This window comes from Salvelinus namaycush, chromosome 34 (genome assembly GCF_016432855.1).
Source record: "Salvelinus namaycush isolate Seneca chromosome 34, SaNama_1.0, whole genome shotgun sequence".
Lineage (NCBI taxonomy): Eukaryota > Metazoa > Chordata > Actinopteri > Salmoniformes > Salmonidae > Salvelinus > Salvelinus namaycush.
In genome coordinates, this window is record NC_052340.1 from 17,198,956 (window position 1) to 17,215,758 (window position 16,803).

General features: G+C 46.1%; 1 pseudogene; it reads right to left on the bottom strand.

Moving 5' to 3' along the window:
* LOC120029238 overlaps positions 1 to 16,803 on the bottom strand; it is a 61,405-nt pseudogene that overhangs the window by 36,343 nt on the left and 8,259 nt on the right.

Here is a 16,803-nt window from a genome sequence, read left to right on the forward strand (position 1 = left end):
TTCCCTTATGACAATTCATTGTTTGCGCTTTAACTAACATGCTGCTTTAATTAGTTTGATTAGGTGCTGACAGGCGTTGGGGTTGTCACTGAGCCTCTATTACGACGAATCCTGTCGCGTTGCGCTCGAGATGGATGGCGTTTTGATGCGGATGAGCATTGAAATATGTTAAGAACTTCTCCCCTCAAGACATACTTGTTGTGCATTCAATCATGATGTTTCAGACACTAGTAGCCAACAGACCAAACACAAGTCTGACTGTTTACTACGGAGAGACATCAAAACACCAACCTGACTTGACAGACGATACAAACAGCTGTCTGTGTGTGTGGCGTGTACCTCAAGTCACATCAAACTCCACCAACATTCTACAATACGTCTAACTGTAGTTGTTTGCGAGGGGAATGGACTAATGGAGTTGTACACAGACCACAGTGAGCGGGCTTCAAAAAAGGGTCCAGTCATATGAAACAAAACATTTACCAACAAATGAGCCATTGAGACAGCAGACACAGCAGACATAGCATGCTGTGATCCCTATGCTTGTCTTTAATATGGGCCCATTGCTGTCGCTGTGATTTATGAACAGCAAAAATATTTGAAACTCCCAGCTGTGTGCCGCGGTGCACCCCCCAGCCCGGGGACTGGGATTGTAAGTATGGGTGGGGGTGGGGGTGTATGCGTGTGCAAGGCAGGAAGAGGGAGGAGAAACAGAGAGAGGGAGAAACAGAGGAAGAAGGGAAGAAGTAGTGACCTGGTCTGCTGAGCTTACTGAGAGGAGAGGAGACTCAGCAACACTTGGAGGACAATGGAATTCAATAAGAAAAAGCATATTTATTGCTAAAAGTAGAACCAACACGTTTTGGCTTTTATCAGGGTTTTACTTACTGAGAGGGCCATTCCATTCCTAAATGTCTCAAACCCTGAACAATAGCCTACTTTTTCTTACATCAGGTGGAATAAGATCTGGCTTTACAGGGTGACTCTTTTCAGACAAGGGGATGAATGCAATGCCATCATTTCTGTGAAAGTGACCCAGTTCAACCCCTTGGTGCTGGTTGGGGGCCATGCTGGACAATGGCCAACAGGATCTGTCAAGGCAAAATTGTAAAAGTAAAATCTGTCACCCAGTAGGCCTTTCAGTCCATTAGTGAGCTGTAGCAATATGTGAAGCTAGCCATGTGTCTATGGTGCCCATTCTAGGCGGGTGTTATAACAGTGGAGACAGGAGAGTGTTCTCAGGGGAGAGGTAGACAGCCAGATAAGCAGGGTGGTCGCAGGAAGTGCTGACACCCTCTGACAACTTCACTGAGGAAGTGTGACAGCAGCGTCTGACCAGACAACATACAACACAGTCACATTCAGTAGAAATACCCCCCCACACACACACACACTACGATCATGTAGATCACTCAGCTTCTCCTCGTACACACAATCAGGTTACGGGTGTGACATATTTATATCCTGCACCTGGTGATGGTTCATCTTTTATTTCATTACATTTCAGACAAGAGCTGTGAGCAGGGATGGAGGGAGGATATTGGAGGAGAGGAAGAGGCACTTCCCTGGGTAATAGCAGGGCAACTCAGCGGAGAGAAAGCCTCATTATTTTCTCTTTAGAAGAATCAAGTTAGAGAGAAAGGAAAGGCACAAATATGGAGGGAGAGAAAACTGAGAAAAATGAAAGTCAGTGTCAGAGGGAGACAAGAGAGAGATGATAGAGATGATAGAGAGAGATGCTAGAGGGAGATGCTAGAGGGAGATGCTAGGGAGATGAGAGAGAGATGCTAGAGGGAGATGCTAGAGAGAGATGATAGAGAGAGATGATAGAGAGAGATGATAGAGAGATGCTAGAGGGAGATGATAGAGGGAGATGATAGAGGGAGATGATAGAGAGATGATAGAGATAGATGAGAGAGATGAAAGAGGGAGATGATAGAGAGATGATAGAGATAGATGATAGAGAGATGATAGAGATAGATGAGAGAGATAGATGAGAGAGATGATAGAGGGAGATGATAGAGATAGATGATAGAGAGATGATAGAGAGAGATGATAGAGAGAGATGATAGAGAGAGATGATAGAGGGAGATGATAGAGGGAGATGATAGAGGGAGATGATAGAGGGAGATCATAGAGGGAGATGATAGAGAGAGATGATAGAGAGAGATGATAGAGAGAGATGATAGACATTTGTAATGTCTTTATTCTTTTGAAACTTCTGTGAGTGTAATGTTTACTGTTAGTTTTTATTGTTTATCTAACTTTTGTATATTATCTACCTCACTTGCTTTGGCAATGTTAACATATGTTTCCCATGCCAATAAAGCCCCTTGAATTGAATTGATAGAGAGAGGGAGAGAGGAGAACAATATAAGAGCAATGGAGTGAGTAAAAACACAGATAAGGAGGTTGTGTGATGAAGGGGGTGTAAATGAGGTGGTGGAGGGAGGAGAAGGCCTCTGCTGGCTGAGTGCATAAGGCAGATGAGCTGTTTGCTCCGGGGTTTGTAATATTAATAAATCTGATATCAGTCATCTGCTTTGCACACACAGAACACAGAAAGTCCCCCTCCAAAAAGAAATCTGTCAGGGCCACCGTGTTGGATGATGGTGATTAAATGTTGCTCTACTTCTTCCTCTCCCGCCTTTCTCTCTGAGCGTTTTGCTCGACAAAGCTTTCTTCCATTTAGCGTTCTCGTACAAACACTATGACTCCCACGCCCACGTCTTATACCAGGAAAATTGGAAGACAAAACACGGGTGAAAATGACAGACTAATTGTAATCATCGAGAGTGAATGGGTATATTAGATATACTGGTAACGTGGTAACATGGGTGGCAGGGAGGCGGGCAGGCAGGCGGGGAGGGAGGCAGGCAGGCAGGCAAGCAGGCGGGGAGGGAGTCAGGCAGGCAGGCAGGGAGGGAGGCAGGCAGGCGGGGAGGGAGGCAGGCAGGCGGGGAGGGAGGCAGGCAGGCGGGGAGGCAGGCGGGGAGGGAGGCAGGCGGGGAGGCAGGCAGGCAGGCGGGGAGGGAGGCAGGCGGGGAGGGAGGCAGGCGGGGAGGGAGGCAGGCAGGGAGGGAGGCAGGCAGGCAGGCAGGGAGTGAAGATGGGATGAAGCTTAAACAGATGTTTTCAGTAACACCATTAGATAATCCTTTAACTCCACCAAAAACAAGATCATTACTGCTGGGTCTAGTTCGGTGAGCGTATCTCATCTATTTGTTCTGGCAGGTTCTCAAACAGCCCGGGACCGGGTCATTATGCAAAAGACCACAGCTTTATCAACATACAGACCCTCTAAACTCCGTAGCACTGCATTTTGAAAGGCGCTTGAATCCAATAAAAAAACGAAACAAAATGATATGGCAACTGTTATGGGAATCCAATATTGTTGTACAGAGCTGGGAGTGGAGAACCCTAGTATTCTTCAATCTCATCTATAGAGAGCTTTAAAAAAAAAATGCAGACATCTATTATATAATTGGGTTATCAGATCTCAGAACAAGGCGTAAAAGGAGGAACCAGTGGACAGCACAGTGGGACCTTGGAGTGCTGAGGGGACATTAAAGGCTTTTAGTGGTGTTGCAGAGGGAATACAGTTTGATGGAATCTGATCTGAGGTCAGTCACTAGGCTTTAACCCCTCTGCTCAGCCAGAGATAGGATAAATCATGTCCCCCAGGTTTCTTTACATTATACACTGGTATGGATGAACCTTTTACAGCGCAGCTATTTTAAAATCATCAGTTCGGAGACAAAAAAAGGGCATGCTATAAAAATGGTGCTTTTCTCACTGGGATGTGCAAATACACTATCTGCAGCAACAAACACACACAAACTGCAATCCAAATCCCCATGCCCAAAAGGGCTATGTACAAGTGAGACAAAATGGTTACAAAGATCTATCACTGTAGTGATAGTAATATTCTGTCTCTCTCTCTTCCTACAACCTCCCTCTATTATCTATCTGTCACTCTGTTCCCTCCAGTCATATGACAATTTCTCTCCTCCTCCTCCTCTTCTTCCACAACTGCTCTTAATTTCAACAACTTGTTTTGGCTTCTCTCCTCCTCCTCCTCTCTTCCCTCCCCCTCTCAACATTTCTCATTCTCTCAATCCTTGGCATAGTCCACCGCCGTGCTGCTTTCTAGACCTACTGACATTCTACTAGAATATTCTACTCTTCTCTATCCTCCCCTGTTAGACATTACATTATTTTGCTCCCTCATCCCATAAGGTCATCCCTTCATCTTTGCCCTCCCCTCCTCCTTCACACTCTCTCCTTCAGAGGGAGCACAAGGCAGATGTGTAGCTAACCTTTACAAAGCAGGAAGCCATGTTACAAACGGCTCATTAGGTCCTACAATCGCCTCTCCGCTTTATACGTGGATACTACTGATCTCTGTTCACAAGAATCTGTATTTTCACATTCAGTTCAGATACACACTGAGTGTACAAAACATACCCCGTTCAAAGGCACTTCAAACTTTTGTCTTGCCCATTCACCCTCAATGGCACACATACACAATCCATGTCTCAAATGTCACATGGCTTAAAAATCCTTATTTAGCCTGTCTCCTCCCCTTCATCTACACTGATTGAAGTGGATTTAACAAGTGACATCAATAAGGGATCACAGCTTTCACCTGGATTCACCTGGTCAGTCAGTGTACAGTATTAAGGTTCAGAAATATGAACATTGTTGCAGTCCATTTCTAACCAATGGTATTAGAACATACCTGGAACTCTAGTTTTCTATTATTCAAATACAGAATTAGCCATTGACCCATTTCCATTTTGCTCACATTAAACTGGCTGTCAACTGCCTGCATTCACTCCAAAATAACATCTCAAAAGCCCAAAACTCATTTTAAATGTGCATGAGCATATGTCCACACATATTCATGTTCCCCTTTGAAATTGCAGGTAATATATCGCTCTCTGTGTTCAATAATGTCTGCATGCGGTGGGGCTGGAATGTACGGTTGGTCCTAAATGATTTTGCCTGGTCTGAGTTAGTGATACAGGAGTGAAATAGGAGAGAGTGGAGAGTTGGCTGAAACCTTGAGTTTCCCGAGCAGAGCACTGGACACTCCGTATCTCACACACACAACGCTGGGCAGACAGACAGACAGACAAACAGACGGGCGGTCGGGCGGACGGTCAGACGAAAGAACAGGGGAATATGTTTATTTCATTACTTCATAAATAACCAAGATTCCCTCAAAAACAGCACACTGATGAGTTCCCTGCTCCGCTCCCTCCGTCTCCCAGTGTAATTAGCTACTGTGGAGTTCTGTCGTCATCTGCTCACTCGCTCATATTTCATTTAGGTGCCGATCCCAAATGACACCCTATTCCCATTATAGTGCACTACATATGATCAAGTTCCATAGGGCTCTGAAAACAAGTCGTGCACTATAGGGTATAGGTTACCATTTGGGATGTACCCAGGCAGTGTGATGGAGAGAAAGGGCAGACCGTCAGCCTTTCAGTCTCTCTATAAAGCCCATCAACTCCCCATGGAGTTGTCCCCCTGGACATACAGACAGCCGGGAGGGACGACAACAAAGTCTATATGATGCTTAATCTCTGGAGTGCATCGATTGTATTTTCAAGACAGGTCAAGCAATTTCCCAGGTGTTATCTGCCAAGGCATTATATGAGAGCCAGTATATCACCAGCAGCTATCCGCCATCCTCCAGTCAGAGTGGTGATTTAAGTTGGCCAATATAACAGAGTGGTCTATAGTTTGTGGTCCTCCAGGGTTGTGATGGCTGGGATATGGGATACAGGTGTGGGGGGATCTTTTCCACCTGTGACTTCCTGCAGCAGGCTGCACTCAGAGACTTCTCACTAAACCTGAAATAGCACTGAAAACTTATCTGGTCGTGGGGATGGGAGTGGGCCGGGCATACTATAGCTGCCTGGTCCAGTTGTGTCCGGATGTTTGTGTCTGCCTGTCTCTGCTCAGGGCCCTTAGACCGAAGCAGGAGAGCTCATTAGTCAGAGAGATGCCCTGTCTCTGTGTGTCTGTGTGTGTGTGTGTGTGTGTGTGTGTGTGTGTGTGTGTGTGTGTGTGTGTGTGTGTGTGTGTGTGTGTGTGTACACACAATGGGGGCCCTGCTGCTCTCTACACCCAGTGGGAGCTTCTTATGTAATTGGTGGGGACAGAAGGCCGAGACACCCACTGTCACACCCAGGCTCCCGCTACCTACTGCTCAGCTGTGCTGTGGGAGGAACGGAGAGGCTGGGGGGCGAGTGATGAGACGAGGACAGGGAGGCTCTTGCCAGTCTTCATCTATAGAGGCAGGGCTGACATTTACCATGGAAGGCTGTGGGCTGAGGCTTCTCCTGCTGCTCACACATACGCTACTGCAGACTAAAATGAATAAAAGTGTTTGAAATTGATCAGGTTCTGGCTGATGAAGCCCCAGGATGGGGTCCAGAGAAATGATGGAGTGACCAGAAAGGTCTGAGACAGCAGGGGGTCGGGCTCTCTGTGTGAGTGTGAATGTGAGAGAAAGAGAAATAAGGCTCTAAACTCCCATTTCATTCACTCTGCTGCCATGGACACAGTGGCAGGTCAATCACGGCCTGTGTTTCATCTGACATGGCATTCAACTGGTGAGGCTGTTGATCTAAGTGGCGTGCTGACATGAAAATAGCCAGAATATCTAACCACTACATTTATAACAAAGGGCCAGTCAATCATAAATAACATTCTCCAGGGCCGGCACAGTGACAAATCTATGTTTGAAAAGCCAAAATATACAAATGACTTCCTCTTTGTTTCATACTGTGAACTGCGTGAGTGTATGAGTCATTGAATAGGGCCCTCTGTTTCATAATGCTCTCATGTCATGTACCTTCACCCCCAAGTACAAGATCCTAGTTATGCCACAAGTCAATATCTCTCTGTGTGGAGGAGGCCCATCTTTTCCGTGCCAGAGAGCAGGTGACAGAGGACATTAAATGTTACTGCCGCCCCCCTCCCTCTCTACTTCTCTCTCCTCCCCAGTCTCCAGGATTAGGCCATGGATGACGACAACACAAGCCCTGGCTCTCCACTCCCGGAGCAACACAGTAAATATTAAAGGAAGTTCATCAAAGTATCATTCAAGGCTGCGGTGAAGACAGATGGCCTGGCATCAAAGGCAATGAAACATATGGCGGGATGACAACACACACCATCGCCCGCCGCCCGCCTGTCCAAGTTAGGGATTCTTTCTGTTGTTCTGATCACTTTTTCCTCGCTTGTGTTCTTATCTGTCTGTTTACTTGTTATGCAAGTTGAGTTATGCCTTAAGTTTCTTTGAATGGCTTTGGCAGTTATCAAGAGAGACGCTGCACCAAATGGCACCCTATTCCCTAGATAGAGCCCTATGGGGCCCTGGTCAAAAGTAGTGCCCTGGTCAATAGTGCACTATTTAGGGAATAGGGTGTCATTTGGGATGCAACCAGTGTGTAGCTGTATTACAGGGAAGCAGAGGATACAGTGTGAAGTCAGAGCATGCCTATTCAACTGGAGCCATTACAGCAGACCTTTACATGGTTTACTAAGTTCTTTGTGGGCCTATCAAAGCCTCTTTAAAGACCAGAAGCAGGCCTGCTTGTGGGAGACATTCTAAATGTTCAGTGGAAGCGTGGTGCAGCCTCTCTACTTCTCTGTGGGAGAGAGTATGCTTACAGGTGCCTGTGTGGAACAGATAGCCACATATTCTTAGTATGAGCCAATCCTCCATAGTGTGGCTGTACAGACATATACTGTACTGTTGAAAATGAGAGCAGCTTATACAAGCCTACTACTGTCTTTGTTTCAGTGTGTGTCCATACATGTACATTGCTTATTTCATGAGCACCTCTGTCCCCTTGTGTAGGCGTTCTCTCTGGCTGTATGTGAGCACTGAGCTGAATCTATATCCTGGAGGTGTCAGTCTCTACCTAGTGCCTGTGTTTTTGTCTGTGTGTGTGCGTGAGAGTGTGTGTGTGTGTGTGTGTGTGTGTGTGTGTGTGTGTGTGTGTGTGTGTGTGTGTGTGTGTGTGAGCGCCTGCGAGCGTGTTCACTCTCATAGTTGATGTGTATTAACTGATTGCATGGGCTAGAATTCAGAGCAGCTTGCTCTCATTAGGCTTTATAGCTGTCCATCCCACCCTCCTTACCCACGGGGCAGCTTAGCCCCTTCATCCCTACACTGATATGGACAGCTATAAAGCCATGGCCACGCCCCAGTCCCCACACCACACTGACTGACGACCATATCAAATCAAATCAAATCGTATTGTTACATACACATGTTTAGCAGATGTTAATGCGAGTGTAGCGAAATGCTTGTGCTTCTAGTTCCGACAGTGCAGTAATATCTAACACGTAATCTAACAATTCCCCAACAACTACCTAATACACACAAATCTAAAGGGGTGAATGAGATATATATAAATATATGGATGAGCGATGGCCAAGCGGCACAGGCAAGGTGCAATAAATGGTATAAAATACAGTATATACATATGATATGAGTAATGTAAGTTAAGTAAACATTATTTAAAGTGGCATTGTTTAAAGTGACTAGTGATCCATTTATTAAAAAGTAGCCAGTGATTGGGTCTCAATGTAGGCAGCAGCCTCTCTGAGTTAGTGACGGCTGTTTAACAGTCTGATGGTCTTGAGATAGAAGCTGTTTTTCAGTCTCTCGGTTCCAGCTTTGATGCACCTGTACTGACCTCGCCTTCTGGATGGTAGCGGGGTGAACAGGCAGTGGCTCGGGTGGTTGTTGTCCTTGATGATCTTTTTGGCCTTCCTGTGACATCGGGTGCTGTAGGTGTCCTGGAGGACAGGTAGTTTGCCCCCGGTGATGCGGTGTGCAGACTGCACCACCCTCTGGAGAGCCTTACAGTTGTGGGCGGTGCAGTTGCCGTACCAGGCTGTGATACAGCCCGACAGGATGCTCTCGATTGTGCATCTGTAAAAGTTTGTCAGGGTTTTGGGTGACAAGCCAAATTTCTTCAGCCTCCTGAGGTTGAAGAGGCGCTGTTGCACCTTTTTCACCACACTGTCTGTGTGTGTGGACCATTTCAGTTTGTCCGTGATGTGTACGCCGAGGAACTTTAAACTTTCCACCTTCTCCACTGCTGTCCCTTCGATGTGGATGGGGGGGTGCTCCCTCTGCTGTTTCCTGAAATCCACGATCAGGATGGAGCCAGGCCCTTACTAGTCACTAAACATCCACATCTGACAGAAACCTCTGCTGACCCCACAGAACGGGAAGGGTGAGTAGAGGTCAGATACAGCATGGTGACCAGGGACACCAACTATCCAACAATCCCTCTGTAGCTAGATCCCCTATTCATGGGTCATGTCCATTCCCTAGATGTACTGACTTCATGTAACACTTGGCCTGATCATTGGAACACAGTGAACTATTGTGACCTGGGTGTCAAATGAGGTTGCCGATGTATTTATTTATACAGAGAAGAGAAGAAACACAAACAACAGCAACTGATGACAGAGGAAACTGCTCTGTATATAATCTGCAGGATCTGGATGGGGTGAGAGGGTGAGACATGCAGGAGAGAAGGGGGAGGAGAGGTGTGAGGGAGGTGAGGACGTGAGGAAAGCAATCATCTGCCGTTAATTGCTCTCATTAGCTGAAATGGGCTGAGATGGGCTGAGGTGATGAGGTGGCTTTAGTTAGAGGACTCTGGGATGAACACAGCGTATACAGTGTTGGTTTAAGCCCAGATATGAGAGACAGGTCTCCTGCTGATAGCAGTGCTGCTGATAAGGCAGGGCCACTATCTCCTCCTCTCTCTCTGAGGGGTGGCCGTACAGGGAGTGATGGAGAGATTAGAGGGAATGAGGGAGGCGTGGCACTAGTGGAGCGATGGAGAGGGGTTAAAAGGAAAGCGGAGGGCTGGGTCGAGGAGGAGAAGAGGGGAAAGTTGAGGGAAGAGAGGGAGAAAGTCAAAGCTTTCAGCCCACTGCAGTTCCTGTTTCTCAACAGTCCATATCTGTGGTATGACAGGCATGTCCTCATACGAGGACACCATGAACTACGTTTCCAATCTGAAATCAAATACGGGCTCTGATTGATAACCATGTGGAAGCTTCCCTTCCCAAGCTCACTATCCTTTACGTCCATCAACTAACCTCATTAGTATCGAACACACACATAGGAAAGGAATCCACTTTGGATGTGGAGTGATGCAGCCATCTTCTTTTAGATAACCCTTACAGTCGTCACAGCAGAGAGAGAGAGAGGCAGAGAGGGGTGAAATGAGAAGATGAAGGAAACAACCACAGAAGTCAAGAAAGCCCTTAAACACACAGAGCTCCTCTTTCAACACTTCAAATGCATATTTTAGGTCTAAACTCAAGTGTTTTTCTTTGGGATTACTACCTTTTTTCAACCAATTTATCAATGTTGCACAAACTTGTTTTTGGCACGGCGTAGGCCAAAGCTCAGTGTATACAAGACAAATGACTAAAAAGACTGATGCCGAGGCACTCCAAACCGTGGGAAGGTTTGGACTCCTGCATCAGTTTGTACGAGTGTGTCTGTGTGATGGACTGTTTGTGTGCAATAGGGGTCTATGCAGCCTGTAACAAGATGTAATTAACAAGAATAATGGCTGTCCCCTCCTCCAAACGTGATCGAGTGAAGCGTTGATAGCCGCTCGGTCCGTGGACGCAATCGTGTGTAATTTTCTGCTAAAGACCAGATATGAGCTGGCTGCGGCAGGCAGGGAATTATGATAACAGTGGTTGGCTTAATGACTAGAAAGGCCATGCCGGCTCAACGTCAACTCAACGTCAAGGACGACGACTGCTCCCTCACTCAAGCACCTTCTAAAGCCACCAAAACTTTAACACAGCAAAGTCAAGGGGATCCGTTTCAGGGAGAAACATCAATGTTTTTAGCTAACAACAAATAGATAGAATCTGTTTTATTTTAAAACGAGCATGAGTCACACTTGCCACCTATTAAAAACATTAGTGAGTGGTGAGTGTTTGTATGCTGTACCTACCTCTCGATGATGTCAGCGATGACACAGGCAAACATCTGCAGTCCCTCCGGTAGCTGCAGGGCCACTGTGAACAGAGACAGCCAGACAGACAGACAGACAGACAGACAGAGGTAAGGTTCAGAGGACAAACTAGCCAGCCTACACACAGAACTGCAGCTTGAGTGACAACCACGTTATTTAATACATCCTAGACAGTATATACATGTATATTGTTGCTTATGTTATTACTTCAGAGTGCTTCACTGAGACAGAAGGAAGCTGACATTTCAAGGTAATTCTCTCCCGTCCATTGCATTACTGTTGTATTATCTTACTGAGAGATGCACAACAGGAAATGGAAGTGTATCAGCTCTGCTCTGTCTTCACACTTCCCTTTTCTCCTAGCAATCCATTAGTCACCTTTTCTCCACCTGTCTCTGTCAATGACAGCCAACAGCTTCATGAGTCACAATCACAAACAGTCACACACACAAATATCCCTCTCACAATGCAGACCGCTAAGAATCAGGGAACGTTGTGCCTCTTCTCATGCAGCATTAAGATATCATGGAGAAATGGATCAAATCGATGTGAAATGGGAATCAAGCAATCACACAAAGGAAGGATTGGTCCTGCTGCTGATGTGAAGGGCTGAGAGCAGCATGTGTTTCCGGTAGGACCTTATTTGAGTGTGACACCAGCTAAGACGAATCAATGGGAAATGCTTTCATCAGGGGGTTGACTCATTGCCAGGGTTGAGACGCAAAATATCACACCTCTTTAAAATGATGCCAACAACTTTACAAAGAAAAAATGCTATAAAGAAAAGCATGCTCTCTCAAAATGAAGCCTAGTGCAGTTTCTCACCCAATTTCCTTTTATTGCTGAGAATGTGCAAGATTTCAGTTGTAAACATCAAATAAACATGATGATGTATCAGACATAACACAAATGTTGCTGATATAGAGATCTAGGCTATAGGACATGGAGAAACAGCTACACTTAAAGTCAGAGGGTAATATCTGCGACTGAGAAATGGCATAAACCCTTTGGGAAAACGTACAGAAAACTGGTCAGACAAACAACTTCTGTGGCGGACCACAATTAAACCCATATTTCAAACACAGACAGCGCTATACACTGACCAACATATCTCTTTTGTTGTCATTTTTACCCCCTTTGCTCCCCAATTTGGTGATTCCGATCTTGTCTCATCGCTGTAACTCCCCAATGGGAAGGTCGAGTCATGCGTCCTCCAAAACATGACCTGCCAAACCACGCTTCTTAACACCTGGTCGCTTAACCTGGAAGCCAGCTGCACCAATGTGTCGGAAGGAAACACCGTTCAACTGACCACGCGGTCAGTCTGCAAGCGCCCGGCCCTGCCACAAGGAGTCGCTAGAGCGCGATGAGACAAGTAAAACCCCCCGGCCAAACCTTCCCCTAACCTGGACGACACTGGGCCAATTGTGTGACTCCCTAATGACACAGCCTGGGATCGAACCCCAGGCTGTAGTGACGCCGCATCACTGCGATGCAGTGCCTTAGACCACTGCACCACTCGGGAGGCCCTGAATGACCTACATTTCTAACAAACATGGTTATTTTTTGTCATAAATTACAAATACTGTAGCCACAGTCAACAGGAAGACAAAACTTACAAAACAGGGGTTATCATGTACAACATAGATTCAGTCAAAACTAGGCTAGTAGGCTAGTTCATCCATCCCTGGCTAAATGCATACAGGTGTTGCAGGTTCTGCAATGTTGGCAAATGTACAACACATCACAATAGGTCTAATCCGTTTTCAATTGATATCACATTAATTTCACATTGGAACAGATCCATTTTGAATAACAAAGAGGCTTTTTCCCCTCACATCAAGCCATTGCGTCCTCCTTGCGCAAATTGGTTATCCAGAGCTGTTGTCTTGGTAACAGACTGATGCCCTTATGTTGGCGTGGTTACATATTGTGCTATGCATACTTATGTAAAGTGCTCAGCATGAATGAATATTTAGCCTTTCTTTACTCAAATGGGATTATACCATAGTGTGATATTTATGTACAAGCCGTTCGTCCACTGTCCTCTGTTTCGCAAATCCCCTTGAATTTGATGTCATTTTCAGTAATTGAAGGAACACTTTAAATGTTTCCCTGCATCAAAGGTAGTGTAACCCAGTCTGCATTTCCAGTGCATGCTGAGATCAGTGGGCTGGCTCTAGCAGACACTGGGACTCGTGGAGGCTCTGTTTAAATCAACTTTAGATACATCAGGAAGAGAATGTTGACAATGTTTCACTGTCAGACAGACCCTGTCACACATCACCTTGATAAACCATGTGACTACAGTAAATGGACACTTAGACTGCAGTGCTGATAAATATTTCAGGCCCATGTTCACATACTGCAGTGGTTTCCTACAGCAAAGATAAACAACAAAAACAGGACTGTAGACAACACTGAACAATAAAAAATGGCCTAGGAAAAGTAAAAAGGGCACTGACACAAAGCGCGGATGTGCCTGAAGTGTGATGGATGGAGGAGAGAGGGAAGGAGGAGAGGAGTGTGTCTTTCTGATGAAAGGTTAAGGGATCACAGTGCACCATGTAGACAGACAGAGACAGGTCATTACCTGGGAAAGGGCGAGTTTATTAACCGAGAAAGGTTTCTAAGCCTCACCACAGCCCTGGCTGACAGAAGCCAAGAACTCTCTTTCCATCTGATCTCAGTGTACAGGCTCTGCACAAGGGTTTAGAAGCATTTGTGTGTGTGTGTGTGTGTGTGTGTGTGTGTGTGTGTGTGTGTGTGTGTGTGTGTGTGTGTGTGTGTGTGTGTGTGTGTACATGTGTGTGTGTACATGTGAGCTGAAATGTCATGAATGTCACAGGAGCATTAACACAAACAAAATGTCAAGAATGCTTGTGTGTTTGTCATTCATCCTCCCACGGACACATGTACCAACATGCACATATGATAGTCTGTGATTGGTTTGAGTGTCGGCCTGTCAGAAAGGGGATTTCTGTCTGGGAGGTGTCAACAGAGAGTTGGTACACCAACCAGTTTTAGTGAGTGAATGGAGAAAAAGGTCAGCTGAGGAACTGAAAAAAACAAGTTCACTTCCAAGTCCCCAATCCTGTCTAGCCGGGCGGGCCCCAGCACTGAGATTTGTACTGTTTCAGATTTTACTTCTGTCTAGAATAGTATTAGCATTCTATAACAGTGTGGAAGGTGCTCAGGGGGCTTGTGTTCAGTTCAGTCTGTACTTCTTCAGCGTAATCGTCAGTTACACTATACTGTGGGGCACACTTCATCTGCACTCAGATTTGTGCTGCTGCAGAAAATAAAAGTTGCCTCAACCTCTGTCTGCAATTAGTGGCTGGCTGCTCTAATAGGACGTCTCCCACACTTCACTTTCTAAAACCTTCTCCAAAAAACATCTGTAGACACAGAGGTGTTAAACGAGAAGACCAGAGGGAAATCATACGCGTCTCTGACTGCTACTGCTAACCTTTTTGATTATTTGCGATGCTGCTCTGTCTCCTCTGAGAGAAACAGTTCTCTGTGTTTGTTTCGCAGCCCTGAGGGAAACATGTTCATGGTTCCTCCAGACACACAAGGTTGTTTGGTCTCTGTTCACTTTGCCCTGCCTCTGTTTCCTGCCTTCCACTTTCACAGGTACAATTCAGTATGCAAGGCTGAACAACTATCGTGAGAAAGAGACCATTGCAGGCACGGAAAATTCAGCACACAGGGAAAACAAGATTAAAAAAACAAGGACAACATAGAGAGGAATTGAGGTATGATAAAGAATGTGATCAGTTAAGCTGGCTGTAGTATTCAACAATAATGGATGTAATATAATCATTCTGTGACTGCTTATGTTTGTCCTATTTCATTGGAAATGTTTTTTGCATATGCCAACTCCCCGAGACAACCTCGGAGAGCGATCAAAGCTAGGGTCAGCCATAATCAAATGCGAGCAATTCGGATTAAGTGCCTTGCTTAAGGGCACATCAACAGATTTTTCACCTTGTCGGCTTGGGGGATTCCAACTAGCAACCTTTCGGTTAGTGGCCCAACGCTCTAACCGATAGGCTACATGCCGCCCAACATGAAATTGCTCCTACACCACTCCAAAATGTCCGATATTTGGTGCAAAGAAGAATAGAAGCATTCTGAGGATACATTTTTGAGCCTTAAAAATAATCTGTACATTCTGTTCATTTTCAGACAGAATAGCACAGGTTCTTGAGATCAAATCAAATGTTATTGGTCACATACACATAGTTATCAGATGTTAATGCGAGTGTAGCGAAATGCTTGTGCTTCTAGTTCTGACCGTGCAGTAATATCTAACAAGTAATCTAACAATTTCACAACAACTACCTTATACACACAAGTGTAAAGGAATTAATAAGAATATGTACATATAAATATATGGATTAGCGAGGGCAGGTAGTTTGCCCCCAGTGATGCGTTGTGCAGACCTCACTACCCTCTGGAGAGCTTTACGGTTGTGGGCGGAGCAGTTGCCGTACCAAGCGGTGATACAGTCTGACAGGATGCTCTCGATTGTGCATTTGTAAAAGTTTGTGAGTGTTTTCGGTGACAAGCCACATTTTTTCAGCCTCCTGAGGTTGAAGAGGCGCTGCTGCGCCTTCTTCACCACGCTGTCTGTGTGGGTGGACCATGTCAGTTTGTCAGTGATGTGTACGCCGAGGAACTTAAAACTTTCCACCTTCTCCACTACTGTCCCGTCAATGTGGATAGGGGGGTGCTCCCTCTGCTGTTTCCTGAAGTCCACGATCATCTCCTTTGTTTTGTTGACGTCGAGTGTGAGGTTATTTTCCTGACACGGCACTCCGAGGGCCCTCACCTCCTCCCTGTAGGCTGTCTCGTCGTCGTTGGTAATCAAGCCTACCACTCGTCTGCAAACTTGATGATTGAATTGGAGGCGTGCATGGCCATGCAGTCATGGGTGAACAGGGAGTATAGGAGAGGGCTGAGAACGCACCCTTGAGGTGCCCCAGTGTTGAGGATCAGCGGGGTGGAGATGTTGTTTCCTACCTTCACCACCTGGGGGCGGCCCATCAGAAAGTCCAGGACCCAGTTGCACAGGGAGGTTAGGGCAGTGGGTTGCGTTGTCTGTGGACCTATTGGGGAGGTAAGCAAATTGGAGTGGGTCTAGGGTGTCAGGTAGGGTGGAGGTGATCTGATCCTTGACTAGTCTCTCAAAGCACTTCATGATGACGGAAATGAGTGCTACGGGGCAATAGTCGTTTAGCTCAGTTGCCTTAGCTTTTTTGGGAACAAGAACAATGGTGGCCCTCTTGAAGCATGTAGGAACAGCAGACTGGGATAGGGATTGATTGAATATGTCCGTAAACACATCAGCCAGCTGGTCTGCGCATGCTCTGGGGACGCGGCAAGGGATGCCATCTGGGCCGGCAGCCTTGCGAGGGTTAACACGTTTAAATGTTTTACTCACGTTGGCCGCGGTGAAGGAGAGCCCGCAGGTTTTGGTAGCAGGCCGTGTCAGTGGCACTGTATTGTCGAGCAAAGAAGTTGTTTAATTTGTCTGGGAGCAAGACGTCAGTGTCCGCGACGGTGCTGGTTTCTTTTTGTAATCCGTGATTGACTGTAGACCCTGCCACATACGTCTCGTGTCTGAGCAGTTGAATTGCCACTCTACTTTGTCTCTATACTGACGCTTAGCTTGTTTGCCTCGCGAAGGGAATAGCTACACTGTTTGTATTCATGTTTCCAGTCGCCTTGCCATGATTAAAAGCAG